We start from the raw sequence: 20,515 nt of genomic DNA on the forward strand, positions 1-20,515 counted from the left end.
CACAGGCTCTACCATCTGGAAGAACAAGGGCAGCAGGTACATGAGAACACCTGCAAGTTCCCCTCCAAGCCATTTACCATCCTGACTTGGAAATATCTCACTATTCCTTCAATGTCACTGGGTCAAAATCCTGGAAAGTGTTATCTAACATCAATAGACTTCAGCAGTTTAAGAAGGCAGCTCACCACCATCTTCACAAGGACAACTGGGGTTGGGCTGTAAATGCTGGCCCAGCCAGTGACACCAACATCCCATCAATGAAATTTTAAAATCCTGTTGTTAAGACAAGTGTCTCTTCTTGTTAAGAATGGTTCATCCATTACCTCTGTTATTGAAACAGCCCTTTGGAAGCAGTGTGTATTAGGCTATGAAGGGTGGGAACGCATACATTTTTCTTGCAAGGAAGTACCAAACCTCAGCTGCAAAAGGCAAGCAAGCTTCCAGTTTCCAGCAGAAGTCAGAAAGCCATTGTTTTGATTGGAAAAAAGGCAGGATATCTCCCTAAAACCAGCAAGCTCTCCGGCAATAACATTCAAAAGAATTGTTTTGTTCCCAACATGAGGATAGCTGTAACTTCACAGAAGGGGCAGAAATGCTTTCCATTTTTATTAACATGACAAAACCCTCAGGAGGGAAATTTGGTCACAAGAAATCAAATTCCAAGAACAAGAATGAGCAGTGAAACCTACTTGAGCTCATTCAGGGAGCTTTAACTGAATTTATTTCGACAGTGAAGCAGGCCTGTGAACAAATTAACACAGCAGATTCAGTTTCTTTGCCAGAGAGTGAGCTAACAAAAGCTCAAGAGTAATATTTCAAAAAAAACCAATAAAGTTTGTCTATTATTGAAGAATATGAAATATATCTTGCAAACAGGAAAGCAGCTTGCAAAAATAGTTCTGAGGAAGGATCACTTGACCCGAAATGTTAACTCTGATGTCTTTCTACAGATGCTGCTGGACCTGCTGAGCTTTTCCAATAATTTCTGCTTTTGTTTGTGGTTGTAAAAAGTGATATTATATCGATTCATGTATGTTTCAACCAAGCTCTGCACGTACTGTTGTATCATTGTAGTTCCTCCTCCCCACCCACCTCCACTCACAATAACCAGCCCCTCTCCTCCACCCTCTTCCCCAGCCACAATAACCAGCCTCTCTCCTCCACCCCTCCCCCAGCCACAATAACCAGCCCCTCTACTCATCTTCTCTCCCAGCCACAATAACCAGCCCTTCTCCTCATCCCCAGCCACAATAACCAGCCCCTCTCCTCCACCCCTCCCCCAGCCACAGTAACCAACCCCTCTCCTCCACCCTCTCCCTTCGCAATAACCAATCCCTCTCCTCCAGCCACATTAACCAGCTCCTCTCCTCCACCCTCTCCTCTAGCCACATTAACCAGCCCCTCTCCTCCACCCCTCCCCCAGCCACAGTAACCAATCCCTCTCCTCTACCCTCTCCCCCCACAATAACCAGCTCCTCTCATCTACCCTTTCCCCCAGCCACAATAACCAACCCCCTCCTCTACCCTCTCCCCCGCAATAACCAATCCCTCTCCTCTACCCTCTCCCCCCACAATAACCAGCTCCTCTCATCTACCCTTTCCCCCAGCCACAATAACCAACCCCTCTCCTCTACCCTCTCCGCCTACAAAACCAGCCCCTCTCCATGCCCCCAAAATAACCAGCCCCTCTTCTCTACCCTCTCATCCCACAATAACCAAACTCTCTCTTCCACTGTCTCCTGACCCTCACACACAGTAATCTCTTTTTGTTACCATCAACCCCTTCTCTCACTGGCTGCTGCCTTGCTCGAAATGCCAATCTTCTCCAATCATTTCCAATTCTGATACCTGCCTCCAAATACAGCCAGGCAGAGATGTTTTCAGATCAACCTATTCAGAGATGTTACAACACAACTCTGGTGCAGCTGAGATCTCAATCTGAGCCTCAGAGGAATAGATGCTACCACTGCACTACCAAAGTCCTCAGGCAGCCTTGTGTAAGCATTAATGCACAACATGTGGATAGGAGTCGATGCACAGAAAATGTTCATGCACCTTTCGAGATCAGCCACAGAAGCTTCTGATTTTGTTTCCTACACTCCATCAGAGGCTGTATCAAATTGGTGCATAAACATCCTGGGCCTGCATAGTGCCAGATGTGAATCTTAAAGTTAAAGGATGCTTTGAGCTCACCACTCTTCCCTTTGCTGCTTCATAACAATTGATCCAATTAGTCCAGGGCTGCCCAGTCAGATCCTCCCCTCCATATTCATCATTGCTGCCTTGGAGGAGGAAGAACTTACAAAACCAACTGGAGTTGTGACTCAAACTTTGAGAACCACACTCAGGGCAGCTACCCAGCAACCTGAAAGGTCTCATATAAGTTATGCACAAGTTAGCCCTCTTGAATTTCAACATGTCTGTGGTTGCAGAACAAATACAAATAAAGGGCTTGCTTGCACACTTTAATCAGTTGTGATGGCAAAAATAAGCAGAGGACATGTTAGTAGGAATATTCCTAACTGGATATAGGAGAAACATACTCTAATATCAGGTAAAACCCTGAATTTGGAGTCAGATCATTAAACAAGCTGAAGGGGTCTATTCTTGACATTACACTCACAGTGTACTGCATTCTGTTGGGGAACATTTCGTCCCTACTCTATATGCTTGTTGTTGAAAATGAACCTGCAGTGGCAGGGAACTTTGGTCGTAAAAGGGTTAAGCAATTTTGGACTGTAACATTACAATTCTGTGCAATGGACCCCAGGGTTATACAGTAAACAAGTTAATAACAGTTTCCTCCAGAAAACAGCTTCTGATATCTTGACATCCTTGGCACAAATTCATCACTTTCTGCATCTGACCTGTCTGGGCTCAGACTTTATTACTTCCAATGTTTTACCTCAATCCACATCTAGCCCTAATGTTTTGGACTCGTCAAATCATTATTACAGTATTGTGTATCACACTTGCACATCTTATTTACTGCATCTTATTTGCTGAGAGGGTAAAAAAGGGGAATAAGTCAACTACGGACATCTGTACCTGTCCACTATTGTGTGTAAAACAGACAGACCTTAAATTATATTAATGTACCAAGTGACCGATCTGTTTAGAGAATGATTGTAAACCATTAGCTGCGGCTGAAAACAACAATGCCATTCTTAGAGATTATATTTAAGGATATTCCAGAAAGAAACATTCAAGGAAAGAGCAGTGCAGAGGGACTAATTGGAAAGCTTGTTCAAACAGTTGAAATATGATGGGCTGAGAAACATTTTCAAAGTTGTAAGATGCAATTAAATGTTTGTAAGTGAAAGATAAAATTCAAAATGGTAGTCACTGTGAAGTAAAAAGAAAAATAGAACAGTATATCAATGCCTTTCACAGATATTGATTATTATTGCCTTGAGACGAATTTAGTGTTTATAAGTTTTTTGACTTGTTAACTTGCAAAAGATTGCTTTATCCTTACATTGAAGTGGCAAAAAAGACTTTTTTATGCTTGCTGTTAAAAATTACCTTAGCAGGAGAATGAGGTACTTGCAGCAACAAACAACAGAAAATTACGCTGAGATTTCTGTTTGTGATATTTTTCATGATATCTTAGAATCTGTACAGTGTGGAAGCAGGCCATTCAGTCCATCAAGTCCACACTGACATTTCAAAGATCACCCACCCAGACCCACCCCTATACTACCCATAGCCGTTCCACCTAACCTGCACATCTTTGGACTGTGGGAAGGAACTGGAACACACGGAAGAAACCCATGCAGACATGGGGGCAATGTGCAAACACCACACAGTCACCCGAGGGTAGAATCAAACCCAGGTCCCTAGCCCTGTGAGGTAGCAATGCTAACCACTGTGCACTATGCCACCCATCTGTATACTGAGTAGATGTAAAAAGGGTGAACTGACTAATCTATTGCCTTGCTAATAATTAATAAACTAACTAATCTATTGGTTAGCTAATTTACCGATTTACATCTATTCAATACAAATTTTCTAGTTTTCTAAATGCACTGATCATGTGTAGCTTTTTAGAGTCGAAAAAGCACCATCTCAGGATCTACAGCTCGGCTTTGGCTGCAACTGGTCCAATTAGTAAGAAGGTTAAGCTGGAATCTGGTCATTCACACTTACAATTTCAGGAGACACTGGCCCAGGAGCGAGATGTTGTTACATAGATATCGGCAGAGAGGAGGTGACAGGCTGGTGGCATTATTACTGGACTATAGATCCCAAGACCCGGCTTCAAATCCCACCATGGAAATTGGTGGAATCTGAATTCAATAAAAATCTGAAATTAAGAGTCTAATGATGAGCATGAATCCATTGCTAATTGGCAGGAGGAACCCATCTGATTCATTACTGTCCTTTAGGGAAGGACACTGCTGTCTTTGCCTGGTCTGGCCTACATGGAATCCCAGACTCACTGCAATGCGGTTGATTCTTAACTGCACTCCAAATATGCAAATGACTTAGGGATAGGCAATAAATTCTGGGCTGGTCAGCGATGCTCTCATCTCATCATTGAATAAAAAAGTGAGAAGTCCACTTAAACAAGTGTTATGTTCCACTTTTCCCCTTTAGTATGTTAGCATCTTTTGCAATAGCTGAGATACAAGTGGCATAGTCCTTCACAAAGTCCAAAATTTGAGAGGTTCCAAAGCTTGGGTTGCGTAGATGAAAAGAACCTCAGAGATAATATCAGGTATCTACCTCTGCTGAAGCCACCTGAGACAAAGCATGTAGAAAATGACAGAAGGTAAAGAGGAGAAACTGTAATTCACAAAGAGGATTCACAAATGTGTTTGACAAAATGTTATTTTGTTGTTTCCTGTGTTTTTTTTAAAATATAATGTCACATTTAATGGATTGATTAGCACCACTTGCATGTCTTACATCCCGAGGGTCAGTTTGCCCTTTCATTTGCAAGAAACAAGTAGACAAACATGCTATTTAGTAGGGTTGTGGTTGGAGGATTGTTTAGCTTGAAAGGAATGGGAAGGAGATGGCTTTGTTGATGGTGGAAACAGGCCATGAGATCTTCTACAATATTGACGCATTTCCTGGCATTGTGGGTGGTAATACAAGGGATTGGCATAGCAATGGGCACTCTACCTTCACCCTCAGTCTCCAGGAGTTTACAGTAGATTACCAACTGCATTCCTAAATTAAACTATAAATGTGCAGCAGTCCATGTCCACTGATAAAATAAAAGTTACTGAACTAGCTTGTTAGCTTCTAGATATATATTTGAGTGGTGCTATTATAGTGAATAAATTAACAATGACATTCTGGCTACAACAGTTTACTGGGTCATTTTACAACACATGGAACCCGAAGCAAGTAAGAAAGATTAATAAAATGGTTTTGCTGTTTTGGATTATGCTAGCCTATATACAAATGAAGCTGAAAATGTGTTGTTGGAAAAGCGCTTCAGGGCTGATGCCCGAAACGTCGATTCTCCTGCTCCTTGGATGCTGCCTGACCTGCTGCGCTTTTCCAGCAACACATTTCCAGCTCTGATCTCCAGCATCTGCAGTCCTCACTTTCTCCTACAAACAAATGAATCCAGTCACACTGTTGTGCTGAAAGGCGGTGGGGATGTTAATGTAATAATGAAGATCCCACAGTGTCCATGACAGAAAATCAATACAAATGCTGCATCAGATGAAATATATGCAGGGTTTTTTTTCCCACTTTAAAAGGCAGGAATGTGTTTGAAGGAAATGGCCGAACTGGCCCTATTCTGCTCAATATGCTAAACAAGGCTACCGCATGGTTGCTAAATCAGTGAGTCTTTTGTTATTTGTGTGTGAGTGACAGCTGGCAAGGAGCACAGAGCACCTGTGATAATCACTCGGCATGGCGGCTGATTTTCAGACAAATGAAATGTCAAGCAGGATCAAAATGTTGCAGTGCACTGAAATGCTGAGGCAATCACAAAATATCAGCAACTGGCCTTGGGCCCTTTCAATCAAATCCCTCCACATACCCCATCTACTGTTAGCTAAAGAGTGTGACTTCCAAATCTCAAGTTAGAAAGAAACATGACTCTTGTTTTGCTCATGTAGATGATACTTAAACATTGCTTTTCAGGGTGACTTTGGGCCACTTATCCACCACTTGCCCCTGCCTATCCCCATCTCTAAGTCCTGCATCCAGTTTGCTCTGTCATGTGTGTGTCTGATGCTCGATGTTTACAACAGGTCCATTCGATTGTAAAGGTATGCACATGACTTGGAATGAGGCCTGTCCATCACCTTTCCCATCCATCCACTCCACCCTTCTCTCCGACCTATCATCTTTTCCCTCACCTTCATCTACCTATCGCATTCTCAGCTACCTCCTCCTCCTCCCCCACCCCCCAACCCCACCCCCCCCTCCCAGTTATCTCTCAGTCCCCAGCCCACAAGCCACATTCCTGATGAAGGGCCTATGCCTGAAACGTCGATTCTCATCCTCGGATCCTGCCTGACCTGCTGTGCTTTTCCAGCACCACACTTTCCACTCTGATCTCTGGCATCTGCAGTCCTCACTTTCAACTTTTGCATTCATCCCTGATGATAGATGTGTAAACCCTTTCACTGAGCTGTTTTTGTAATAATAGTGTTCATCAAATGGCAATAAAATTAGGTGAAAATATTACTGAAGGTGTGTAAGCATCTGAATGAGATATGTTAATCCATTTTTTTCTCTCCCATGTGTTGACAATTCTGCTGCAGAGTTTAACAAAATTTCTCCATCAATTTATTAGGGAAATTATCCCAGAATTTTGCTTGGTTGATTATTCATTTAAATCTCCAGTTGGATTTATTTCATTCAAAAAATGGCGAATGTTGACACTATTTAATTAACTTAATTTTAAAATGAAACTGAAGTTCAGGTTCATGATGCACAAACTTTGTGGTCTAAATATTGAAAACTTTTACATCACTGATGTGGTTAGAGATCTCTCCTTTCTCTTGTTACGTTTCACTAGTTCAGGAGTAATTTTGGATTAGTGGTGCTGGAAGAGCACAGCAGTTCAGGCAGCATCCAAGTAGCTTCGAAATCGACGTTTCAGGCAAAAGCCCTTCTTTTTTGGTCATCAGGTCAGGAAGCATTGTCTGAAAGGTCTGTGGCTCAATGACAAGTAGGAAGCCCTTGAGCAAAATTTCTGGTGACCTTTCTCCACTTTCCTTTTCATCATCCACCCGCACTTCCCTTCTAACCACAAATTTGTTGCACTTCCGTGGCATACAAATTGGCTAAGTTGAGGCTTTCTTCCATTCTGTTTGGATTGACTGACAATGTAATGCAGATCATTGTTGAGGACTTCAATGCATTCAGTAGGTTGCACCATCCAATGTGCCATGTAAGTGCATGGTTATTGCTTAGAATTGAAAGTACAAATGCCTCAGACATCATGACACTCATTTCAGAGGCACCCCTCAAATCTCCCAACCAAGAATGCACACTCCTTTTGGAACTGCTGACAGAACATTTCACATTTTCTGTTGTTGCTCCAAAGCTGTTCTCTTCGCGAGTGATCCTTGATGCTCAATACCCAGCCAAGCAGAGCCGATGTCCTGTGTCCTCCAGTAGGAATGCTCCAGTGCTGTCCCTGTCTGCAACATATGCTGTGCTTATTTGTGCTGTGTGGCTACCAATGTAACAACCTGACTATCTCCCTGAGAGGTAAAAACAATGACTGCAGATGCTGGAAACCAGATTCTGGATTAGTGGTGCTGGAAGACCATAGCAGTTCAGGCAGCATCCAAGTAGCTTCGAAATCGATGTTTCGGGCAAAAGCCCTTCATCAGGAATAAAGGCAGTGAGCCTGAAGCGTGGAGAGATAAGCTAGAGGAGGGTGGGGGTGGGGAGAAAGTAGCATAGAGTACAATGGGTGAGTGGGGGAGGGGATGAAGGTGATAGGTCAAGGAGGAGAGGGTGGAGTGGATAGGTGGAAAAGAAGATAGGCAGGTAGGACAAGTCCGGACAAGTCAAGGGGACAGTTACTGAGCTGGAAGTTTAGAACTAGGGTGAGGTGGGGGAAGGGGAAATGAGGAAACTGTTGAAGTCCACATTGATGCCCTGGGGTTGAAGTGTTCCGAGGTGGAAGATGAGGCGTTTTTCCTCCAGGCGTCTGGTGGTGAGGGAACGGCGGTGAAGGAGGCCCAGGACCTCCATGTCCTCGGCAGAGTGGGAGGGGGAGTTGAAATGTTGGGCCACGGGGTGGTGTGGTTGCCTGAGAACATCTCCAATCAACCACACTGCCTTTATTCCTGATGAAGGGCTTTTGCCCAAAACGTCGATTTCGAAGCTACTTGGATGCTGCCTGAACTGCTGTATCTCCCTTAGAGACCTTACTGAGGTGTAGATATCTGAGCTATGGGGATGCAAGAATCATGTTATTGTACTGCCTCAGAATGCAGACTTTCGCTAAAACATCTTTGTCTTCCTCCAGCTCCAAACCTTGTGTCATGTGACAGATGGAAGACATAAGATAGAACCAACACAATGAAAGTGTTCACTATATTAATTGTGCAGATGCTCACATTTCAGTTTGTATGGACAGTAAATCAACATATATGAGCTCTGTGGTGATATAATTTTAATTATCTCACCAGGCAGGTGTTACTCTGGAATCTTTGGTGATTACATTTTTCAGAAATTATAAAAACTGAAACATTGAAATGTGCATCAAACTCATGGTACTCTCCAAGTAGCACCAGTTTCCCACCAATGAACTGATATCAAAATCTTGTCCTCACTTTCAATTCCCTCCTTAGGTACACCTCAGTTTACCTTCCAGATCTCCTCCAGCTCCACGTCCATTTTTTAACCAGGTAATCATCTACTATGAGGTAATATCTCCTGATCTTTACAATCCTTCATTGTGAAACATAATAGTTGTGAAGATGTTAATGCTCATGTTACACTGAGCTGCACTAAACCTAATGATGTGATTAGATTAGATTCCCTACAGTGTGGGAACAGGCCTTTCAGCTTAATAAGGCCACACAGACCCTTTGATGAGTAGCCCACCCAGACCCATCCCTATCTGAATGATGCACCTAACACTATGAGCAATTTAGCATGGCCAACTCACCTGCCCTGCATATCTTTGGACTGTGGGAGGAAACCAGACCTGCAGACACAGGGAGAAAGTGCAAACTCCACACAGTCGCCCGAGGCAGGAATTGAACCTGGGACCCTGGTGCTGTGAGGCAGCAGTGCTAACCACTGAGCCACCATGCTGCCCAGTCATTGACGAGATAGTCAATTTTTTGGGGGTACCTAAGGGAGCAGATGCCTTCTGTACAGTTCCTGATAAACCTTGATAATTATGCCTAGTAATTGTAAAGTGTACTTATAACTATCACGAGTAAACTATCTTGACGTGTAAGACAAATGCCTTTTCCATTTAAAAACTGTCAGTAGACATTATCTAACGGTGATAGTTAGGCAGCCCTAAACTAAATATAGAGAAAGGACAATTGGTGACAATGAGCTACCCAAACCACAATATAACATGCTGACAGCTTGGTTTCTGAAATTACCTTCGCTGATTCCTCAGCCATTGTATTAGGCTTTTGGAATAACTTTCATTGTTTCTCTGTTAAATCTCCATTTTCAAACATCTCCTCAAAGCTGTTCCTTTTATTACTTTAGCACCACACCTTCATTCTCTAATTTCCCTTTTCCTTTTCAATTTTGCCTCCTGACAAAAATATTTTGAGATATTGTGGTGAATATTAGAGTTGCTAATAGAACGGGCAGCATGGCACATTCTCCTTCTGTCTGCGTGGGTTTTCTCCCATAGCCCAAAGGTGTGCAGATTAGGTGGATTGGCTATGCTAAATTGCCCATAATGTCAGGGGATGCGTAGGTTAAGTGGATTAACTATGGGATGTGCAGGGTTACAGGGTTGGGTCGTGGGATGCTCTTCAGAGGGTCTGTATGGGCCAAATGGTCTGTGTCCACATTGTAGGGATTCTATGATTTGTATATTATTCTTGATGTATAGCAAAATGGTTAACTTATTTCTTGTTATCCAGAGGCTAGTCAGTGCTCAGTGATATTCAAGACTTAAATGCAAAGATAATTTAAGACAGACTGAATTGGCCTGAATTGTGATATGTGCACACAATCCTGCAGTGGGTTAGTTCAGAGATAACCACTGATCATTTCAGATGGATGCACTTTCCTAGCCATTAAAGATGACAAAATTGTCCTAACAATTGCATTTTTCCTATTGTTTGGGTCATTGTGATAAAATGTCTGCCATGCAGTGCTTCCTCAGCCAGTTCATAGACTTCAGCTTCCATTGTAACATAATTCTCTTTGATGCAATACTTCCCAGTATTTCCAAAACCTTTTTTCTATTCATGGTCGACCACACATTTAGAACAAGTCTACTTTCCGAATAACTTATAGCCAAAAAAATGCAAATTTAAGTTATTGGATTTATTTTTAAGTCAAAAAGCATTTCTTGCCTATGTTCTTTGTTTTATTATGAGGATTAAACTCCATGTTCAAAAGATTCAATAGTAATAAAAAGGTAGGGGTTAAAAACTGTATGAATGTAAGTTTAGGATTGTTTATTTGCCCATCATTGAAAATGAAATGCATAATGAACACAGATTTGAATACTTTTTAAAAAGTGATGATTTAGCATTGGATCAGAACAAGGTAAATGTTCATGAACAGGAAGCTTTGAAAGTAAAAGCAAGAACATTACAATGAATTTCAACATGGTCAAAGAGACTGTATGACTGTACTCTCCCAGTCGCACCATTTTCCCACCAATGAACTGATCTCAAAATCTTGTCCTCATTTTCAAGTCCCCCCCTTAAGTTCACCTCAGTTTACCTTGGCCGCTAGGAGCCAACTCCAGGGTCCCCACATTATCCCTTCTCTTGCTGATTTTCAACAGGGCCTTTACGTGCATGGGCTGGTTCGTATCATGAAGTTGGAACCCAGCATTCTCAATCTGGCTGGTTCCATATTGGGTATAGGCTTTTTCTAGCCCTCTGTCATGTGCCCCACTCATCAACCTCAAGTTTGACTATTACCTTAGGCATGAGAGTCAACCGAGCCCTAAGAAAAATCCCACTGCTGGATTGATAGCTCTGTCTCTACGATCTACTCTGTCATCCGCACATAAATAATGGCCTTAGCTGTGATTCCACATCCCTAGAATTAACCTCTAATTGTGTTTCAAGTTCCTGCAATGTTTGCTATTGGTACTGTAATTAAAAGTTTTTTAAACAAATTGACAAGTTATTCAAGAATGACTGTTTTAAAAAGTGTCTTCATGTATCATGTTGTTACTATCAGGTTCTATGCTTCTATAAAGACTGTATGTATAATGGTTGAATAGGTAAAGAAGTACCTGGCATGGAGGGTAAGATGGGGTGTTGGATGTATAGTGTTCATGGAGGTTTTGAGGGAAAATGGGGTATGTGGGATGCACGTCCTAGCAGGAGGCATTCAAGGGGTCATGCAGCAGTAGATGGTATGACATGAGGTGGTTTGGTTGGAGCATGGGCCATATGGGACATAAGATTATGTGAAGGACGAGAGCTAGAAAACCTTACTGTTTTAATTATAACAGAGACAAAGTCCCACAGCACTGCAACACACATTTTAAACAGCTTGCCTTGCAATCTCAAAACCCTTTTGGTTGCCTTTGAATTCTTTCCCAGGTTGGCTAGCCTAACTACAATTTAAACCCACTCCTCCCGCAATGAAAATTCCATCTTTGCTGCACGTTTTCCCATAGACTGAACTCAAAGTTTTCCTGACTCCCAACATCCACCTTGTCCATGAAAATCTAACTTAGAACTGCATATTTCAAGGCCAAAAGTGTTAGTACTTAGGGCTACCACTGTCCACCAAGTACATGTTCGGTCAAAATCCTGGAACTCCCACACTAAGAATACTGTAGGCCTGGTTTCACCACCCAACTGTAATCGTTCAAGAAGGTGGCTGACCACCATCCTTGCAAGTCCAACTTTGAATAGGCAGTAAATCATGGCCTTGGCTGTGATTGCACATCCCGAGAATTAACCTCTAATTGTGTGCACTATGCATATCCATCAAGCATCGATGCGGCATCTCTGGAACCAATTTGCCACATACACTCCATTATGAAGATTTCTCAGGATGCACTAACTTGCATTCCCTTCTATACCAGCAGAGGCAAGTCATTTGGACCAGCAACTATCTGTTCCTTCATCTAATTATATGCCTGTAGAAATTCCATAACACGAATGCTAATGACGCTGCAACTTTACATTTTGTTGCTTTCTCTGCTTTAATAATGTGTTGCATTCTCATTTATCTTTAGAAGCAGTCATGTCAATCCCATGTGACATTGTATCTAGATGGTAGCCAATTAAGTATTACTAGCTTAATGGGGAGGGTTGAATGACTAGAATTCCTGCAATGTGGATAATGATCATTCAGTCCATTGAATCTGCACCAACTCTGCAAAGAGCATCCCACTTTATCACCTTAATCCCGCATTTACCATACTCAACCCATTTTACCTGCACATCATGGTTCAGACTAACATGGCCAACCCAACTAAAATGGACATCTTTGGATTGTGGGAGGAAACTAGGTCACTTAGTAGAAACCCATGTGGATACAGGGAGAATGTGCAAACTCTGCACAGACAGTTACCCAAGGATGAATGGAAACTGGGTCCCTGGTGCTGTAAGCAGCAATGCTACCCACTGTGCCATCATACTGCCCATTCACAAAGTGATGTTGTTATTCAGCTAAGTAATACAGAGAAGGGGACAGGGAATTGGCTTTGCGTTGGAGAGGGGGGCCATTTTGTATATTGCTGACCTATATTTATTCTGGTGCATGGACAGCAGGGAGGAAGGCATGTTATTTGAACGTTGGTCTTTGCAATCTTAGGAAGCAAGAAGCAGTGGGGCAGTTCAGCTTCATTTTTCAAACTGTCTTCTATTTCGCTAGTGACTGCTGAAAACTGCTATTTATTTTCAGTGAGGGTGGTATGGGTGTGATTAGGTACAGATATGATGTGTTTGATTTAGGGAGTGTGAGTGAAGCAGCAATGTTTAATTGACAACAGACAGTGGACACAGAATAAATGGTCATTACTGGTGCATTGAGCACCTAATTAGTTTTTGCCATTTTCTCTTCATCTCCAAGTAGCTAGAAAGTCCCACAATTGGCTGTTTGGATCATGGTTTTCCAAATGGAAAGAGGGAGAATGAGATAAAGTGCGGGTCTATTAGAAATGTGACTCTATATCATAGGCAGAATTTTACATTCCCTCCTTGGAGTAGGCTGGCAAAAGTGGGGTTGGTTGTAAAATTGATTGGGACGATTCATATCATATAATTAATAGCCACTTATGCCGTCTCCTACTGCTAGTACTTTATCAGCAGTGACAGGTGTGCACACCACAAGGTGAAGCTGCCAAATATATCCTGTGTGCCTATGGCTTAAGAGCTTCTGCTTTTCAGGTACCCTGAGGCCCAGTACATGGTACCCCCAGTGCAAAGTGTTGAGCCCACTCCCCAGCCTCACTCACTCCAACCATATAATTCTCCAGTTTGCCTGGCCGTTCCTGTTGAGGTTGCCTCTCCTACCTTGGAACCTGTTTTCCAGTCACATTTTCGCAGAGGGTTTGACTGCATTTCCAACAGTGGCCAGTGATCATGATAGCACTGTTAGGACTGAAGAACTGCCAGCCCTTTTGGAAGTGGGTATTTCTCAATGGCGGGGCTAGAAGCCATGGTTTGAGCCATAGTATTCTAAGTTGGCAGAGAGTTGTTCATCCCAACCTTTCATCAGGTGGTTGATCTACCACCTCCATGTACATTTTATTCTTACATAGGGTCAGTTGTAGTTTTGTTGATTTAATTAACATTCTGCTGAACAGTAAATTATTGCTCAATCCCATATTTAACCTCATTTTACTTCCATTTCATAAGCAACAGTTTGATTCTCATGAATTAGCAGCTCCCGTGTTTAATTAATTTTGGCTAACATAATGTGAAACTTCACTATTTGCAATCTGACACCTTGTTATATTCGTAGTGGCACCTAGTATATTAGTATATCTCACATTCAGTATGTCTGTATAACTATAAGAGCTGTGCTCATAAGACCATTACTGTATCATCACATGTAATCTGAGGGTGTAAAGGTCTCAAACTCCATTTTAACACCGAGCACTTGAAGCATAACACACTACAAAAGAATGCTGTTCATTATAACTTAACTGCTTATGTCAGTGCAGACTCTGGTGTCCCTGTAAAGGTATTGTTTGTCTATAATAGCCAGCTATAATAGCATCTGTTGGATTATTCAATGCCATGTTATCCTTGCTCAGTTTCTCATGTCACAAGAGTAAGCATTACTGCATCAGGCAGAATACCCACCTAGAGGCAAAAATCATATTGGCTTGTGACACAGTACTTTTATCATGTAGAGATCCCACTATTTTTAGAAAATATTGATGCTTTGTTGTTCATTAACGATAAATTATATTGAGCTTTACGTCTTCTTTCAGCATGAATAAATTAATGAGCTCTTTGCTAGGATTATAGGTGTTCATTTCTTCCTAAATTGCTTTTTTTAGTTATTCATGATCTACTAGATTGCTCTTACTTCAAATATCAAACATCGAACTGTACCAGAAATTCTTAAAGTTCTAATATTGAACATTTAAAACAGATATCATGAAAAATATTCTCTAATCAAAGGGAGATGGATGTCTAGAATAATCTAATAAGCAAAGCAGCAGAGCGAAACATTGGACCATTCAAAATAAAATTAATATGGTGTCAGAGCGTTTAATGTGCCGGAGAAATGAGTTTCAATGGGCTGGAAATACCACAAGGGAAATAATTCAAAATGATAGTAAGGAATGGGACTATCTCAATTACTGGTTCAGTACACAAATCAAACATAGATAATGCAGCATTTAACCCTCAATACCTTTATTGAAGGGCAGAATATAATTTTGGCAAATTATTTACGGCAGTGAAGGGTTAATTTACCAAGTGGTAACTTGCTTAAATCCTGGCAAGGTGGTTGGAGAATATTATCTTTTTATCCAAAACATAAAAGATTTATGAAATATCTTATTGAGTAAGGACATTCATGTGAAGAAGTTAAATGGGTTCAAGAGACAGACGGCAATGATATTGTACTGGACTAATCTTTCAATGACCTAAAATTCCAGCATGTTAGAGGTGAATTCAACAAATCTGGATATTTATAGTCTCCTATTTTAAAATGGCCAGGCAACCTCTGCATTGTTTTGAAAGCTTAACTGATTTTAGTAACACTCTATTCAGTTAGGAATTGACCATTCATCAGCTTCGCTCCCCCTGCTTACCACCTTTCCCTCAGCTGGTTTACCTCAGTGGTTCACTTTTGATATCCTGGAAATAAGGGAAAGGCAATAAACACATGTTCCAAGAACAATCCTTTTCTAAATCTCTTGGAAGAAAAGCATTGAGGGATTGATGAAAAGACAAGTGGGACATAAAGGGCACAATAGGCTTTACCTGATCTGACAAACTTTCTGGTAAGTTGTGAGAAAGTGAGAAGATATTGCAATTAAAATTGGAAGTTCATAGCTCATGAACAGTTTGCTTAACTATCTGGAGTTTAAAATCACACCATACCAGGTTATAGTTCAACAGATTTATTTGGAAGCACTAGCTTTTGGAGCGCTGCTCCTTCATCAGATGGTTATCATCAGCAGCACTCCAAAAGCTAGTGCTTCCAAATAAAGCTGTTGGACTATAATCTGGTGTGGTGTGATTTTTAACTTTGTCCAACCCAGCCCAACAACGGCACCTCCAAATCATAACTATCTGGAATCATTTCTTGACTCAGAAGGGAATTAATTCCTAAAATATACTCCAATATTCCCAGGACAAGTCCAAAGAGTACATGGTGGTTGGTTTGGCAGTGCTGAGGGCCAGGAGTGATAGGGAACCTCACCACTTTACTGTTCTGAATGACTTGCCCATGTTTTCCATTGGAATCCACTTTGTCACACTGCTGAAGAAAGACCACCAATGTTATTGAAAATGGCACATAATAATGTTCTATTTTTCTTAATTTCTCTTTTTTTTATAAAGAACATAATCCATACAGTGTGGAAACAGGCCATTTGGCCCAACAAGTCCACATCAACCCTTTAAAGAACATCCATTCAGACCCATCCCCCTACATTTTCACTGTAACCCTACATTTCCCAGGGCTAACACACCTAACCTACACATCCCTGAACAATCCACTTAACTTGCATATCTTGGGGGCTGTGGAAGGAAACCAGAGCACCTGGAGGAATCCCACACAGACACGGGGAGAGAATGTGAAAACTATACAGACAGTCCCCGAGGGTGGAATCGAGCCTGGGACGTTGGCAGTGTTAACTACTGTGCTGCTCCCAAATTATTCCTAATCTATAATGTTGTGGTTCTGTTTGCCGAGCTGGGAATTTGTGTTGCAGACGTTTCGTCCCTGTCTAGGTGACATCCTCAGTGTTTGGGAACCTCCTGTGAAACGCTTCTGTGATGTTTCCTCTGGCATTTATAGTCAGTTACAGCGGCAGACACAAATCACTATAAATGCCAGAGGAAACATCACAGAAACACTTCACTGGAGGCTCCCAAGCACTGAGGATGTCACCTAGACAGGGGACAAAACGTCTGCAACACAAATTCCCAGCTCGGCGAACAGAACCACAACAACAAAGAGCACCCAAGCTGCAAATCCTCTCACAAACTTTGAACCTAATCTATAATATTCCAACTTGATCACCATTAACTCAATGTGATTCCCAATTGTAGATAATATCACAGTGTCATCGAAAGTCTATCACTGAGAAAATACATTCAGCTTCTTAACCAAATATCATGTCAATAACTTGATACTCCATCCTCATCGGATTGGCTGGAGAGGGAGTGAGAGGGTGAAAATTCAACTGAAACTGTCGTCAAACATCAGCATAAGATTGGCCATAAATTGGATTTTAAAAGTTGGAGCTGAGCATTTGAAATAGTACTGATGAGATAACTGATTTTTTTTTCTTTCTCCCACAGAATAATTGACTATGCTGTTCAATTTCGACTATAGAGCATGCTGGCAAAGCTTTAAGGTTCTGATGAGATTAATTTGCAGAGAAAATTAAAATCCATGAATGCATAGAGTTCAGCTTCCAGTCACTTGCCAGCTAATCACCATTGTAATGTTCTGCTACCCGACAGTTATTTCTAACATATGCAACCATGTCACACATTTGCAGTAACTGACATTAGGTGGTAGCTCTAATTTGTTTCAGCCTGGAATACTGGATCCGTGCAGGACCAGGAGACTAATTAAATATATATGACATCCAGGGTTTCTAGTTCCATGCTTTAAATTTAGAAAACAGCTTATAAATCAATCTTCTTTATTTCAAATCTGATTGATGGCTTAATTTTCAGGTTCTAATGTATTGCACTTGTAAACAGCAAATCAAGGAACAAAATAAAGGATGTGCTACGACTAAAGATGTGATCCAGGATGCATATAATGAGATCCAATGAAACGGCATTGCTTAAAGAGAGCATTCACATCTTGTTGCTAAAAGGTTGTGAGTTCAAGTGCCTCTCAAGAGGTTTGAGCATCATGTCAGCTGACAATCCAACACAGCACTGAAGGTGTGCTGTGAATTGAAATATGTTATACAGCTCCATTGTTGGTGGTGTTGCCTTTCAGAAAAGGCATTAGATTAGACCCCACTTTTCTCCTCAGGTGGACATAAAGCTTGAGCAGCCTAATAGTTAATTTAACATCAGCATTGAATGTTCAAAGTCTAGCTATGCCAGACAAATCAACCCATGGGGCTAAAAGCCTTCCCATTTCAGTCTCTCATCCTTTCTCTAGGTCATGGTTTATTTCAATTTCTCCTGTTGTAACCAAACTATTTAAATAAGATGCATTGTAGAGCCATAAAGTTATTCAGCACGGAATCAGATCCCCTAGTCCAAACCGTCTGCTCTGTTCAGCCATCCCAATCTGACCTAATCTCATTTGTCAACACTTGGCCCATATCCCTCTAAACCCTTCCTATTCATGTACTCTTCCAGATGCCTGTTCAATGTTGTAATGGTACCTGCCTTCACCTCTTCCTCTGGCAGCTTGTCCCACCCTCTGCGTCAACAAGCTACCCTTCATCTTTTTTGCCTTTTTCACCTTAAACCTATGCCTTCTATTTTTGGACTCCCGATATTAAGAAAAAGATGTTGGCTATTTACCTCATCCACACTCCTCGTGATTTTATAAACCTCGATAAGGTCACCCCTCAGACTCTGACGTTCCAAGGGAAAAAGCCACAACCGATTCAACCTCTTGCTATAACTCAAACCCTCCAGTACTGGAAATATCCTTGTAAGTCTTTTCTGAACTCTTTCATGTTTAACAACATCCTTCCTATAGAAAGGCAATTAGAATTGTATGCAGTATTCTAAAAATGGCCTCACCAATGTCTTGAACATCTGCAATATGACATCCCCACTCCTATACTCAATGTTCTGACCAATGAAGGCAAGTGTACCTAAAGCCTTTTTCACCACCCTATCTACTTGCAACTCCATTTTCAAGGAGATGATTATTCTGATCTTTACTCAACATGGACAGCTATGTGCTGTATGCTATATGTCTCCTTAAACAGCACTGACAGAAGACAGAAAAGGCTTTGTCGAACACTTCTATCAAGACCACCAGTTTGATTCTGATCCTCTGATTGCCTGCCATTTTAAATCTCTGCCCCAGTCTCGAATTTTTCTGCCCTCAGGCTCTTAATTAAAGCTGAATGGAACATCAGCAGTCACTTTATACCCTTCCAGACTCAATGTTGAGGACAACAATTTGAGATCATAATCATTGCCTCCACTTTCTTGCGGACTACTAATCACTTAATCACTCTCGCCTTCCACATATCACAGACTGATGCTTTTGCTTTAACCACCTGTCACCTCTTTTCCCTTTGTGTGCATGTTTAAAGTGTCTCTAACATTTTTCAATTCTGACAGAAAGATCAGCAATCTGAAACATATTGCTGCCCAACCTGAGCATTTCCAGCATTTTCCACTTTTTAGAAAAAATTCTGATTTCTAGCTTTTTTTGCCTTTGTTAAATACCATGTGCTTGCTTTTGTCAGTGAATGATAATAGAGACTGTCAAGGACAAAGTTAGCAAATGGGCTATTATTCACTATGAACACTAATTGCCTGTGAACATCTTCACAATTGAAAAGCTTTTTGCCTGTATTTTATTTCACTTCAAATTATTAACAGAATTAAAAAACTATTCTGAAAAAAGAATCCAAATCCCAACAATCAAAGGAACTACTTATTAGTGGAAGTGTAGACTGCATGTTTGCCTGAAAGGACAATAACAATGTTGTTAAAGGTAAAAGGCACTTAATGTTGTAATTGGTTGCCCGTTCCCATCATACCATGCAATGCCACTGTGTGTTCCACTCTACATTTGTAAACATTTCAGCAATTTATGCAAAACATCATTTTAATCTCGAAGGCACATTTTGCTGTCACTGTGTTTGGAAAACGTATTAACTTGTCTTTTCTTTCTGCTAGTGTTGTGGATCACAAAATGAGCAGCTAGTGTCATGGGTTCCCTTTTCACTGTGCTAGCAATAATGATTGTGGTGCGAAGACTCAGATGGAGCTATCCTGGGATGGAAGCTGAAACATTTTGATATCCACCTGTACAAATATTTTTCTGATCTGCTCTGGTGGGCATGGCCCTCAGCAGAGGCCTTACCTTCATTCCCCTACGCTTTTGGATGAATGAGTTCAACACGCGGCGAGACATCGAACAATTCTTCCGCCGCCTTTGCCTCCGCGCCTACTTCTTCAACCAGGATTCTCGTCCACCCTCGGATGACCCCTCCTCCCGCCTCCAACACACCCCATCCACCTGGACACCCCGTGCTGGCCTCTTACCTGCCCTCGATCTCTTCATAGCCAACTGCCGCCGCGACATTAACCGCCTCAACTTCTCCACCCCTCTCACCACTCCAACCTCTCACCCTTGGAATGTGCAGCCCTCCACTCCCTCCGTTCCAACCCCAACCTCACTATCAAACCAGCAGACAAGTGAGGTGTAGTAGTAGTTTGGCGCACTGATCTTTACACTGCTGAGGCTAAACACCAGCTCGCGGACACCTCCTCCTACTGCCTCCTTGACCATGACCCCACCTCCCACCACCAAACCATCATCTCCCAGACCATCCATAACCTCATCACCTCAGAGGATCTCCCATCCACCGCCTCCAACCTCATAGTCACACAATCCCGCACCGCCCGTTTCTACCTCCTGCCCAAAATCCACAAACCTGACTGCCCCGGCCGACCCATTGTCTCAGCCTGCTCCTGCCCCACCGAACTCATCTCTGCATACCTCGACACGGTCTGTCCCCCTTAGTCCAAGAACTCCCCACCTA

Source organism: Chiloscyllium punctatum, chromosome 37 (genome assembly GCF_047496795.1).
Source record: "Chiloscyllium punctatum isolate Juve2018m chromosome 37, sChiPun1.3, whole genome shotgun sequence".
NCBI lineage: Eukaryota > Metazoa > Chordata > Chondrichthyes > Orectolobiformes > Hemiscylliidae > Chiloscyllium > Chiloscyllium punctatum.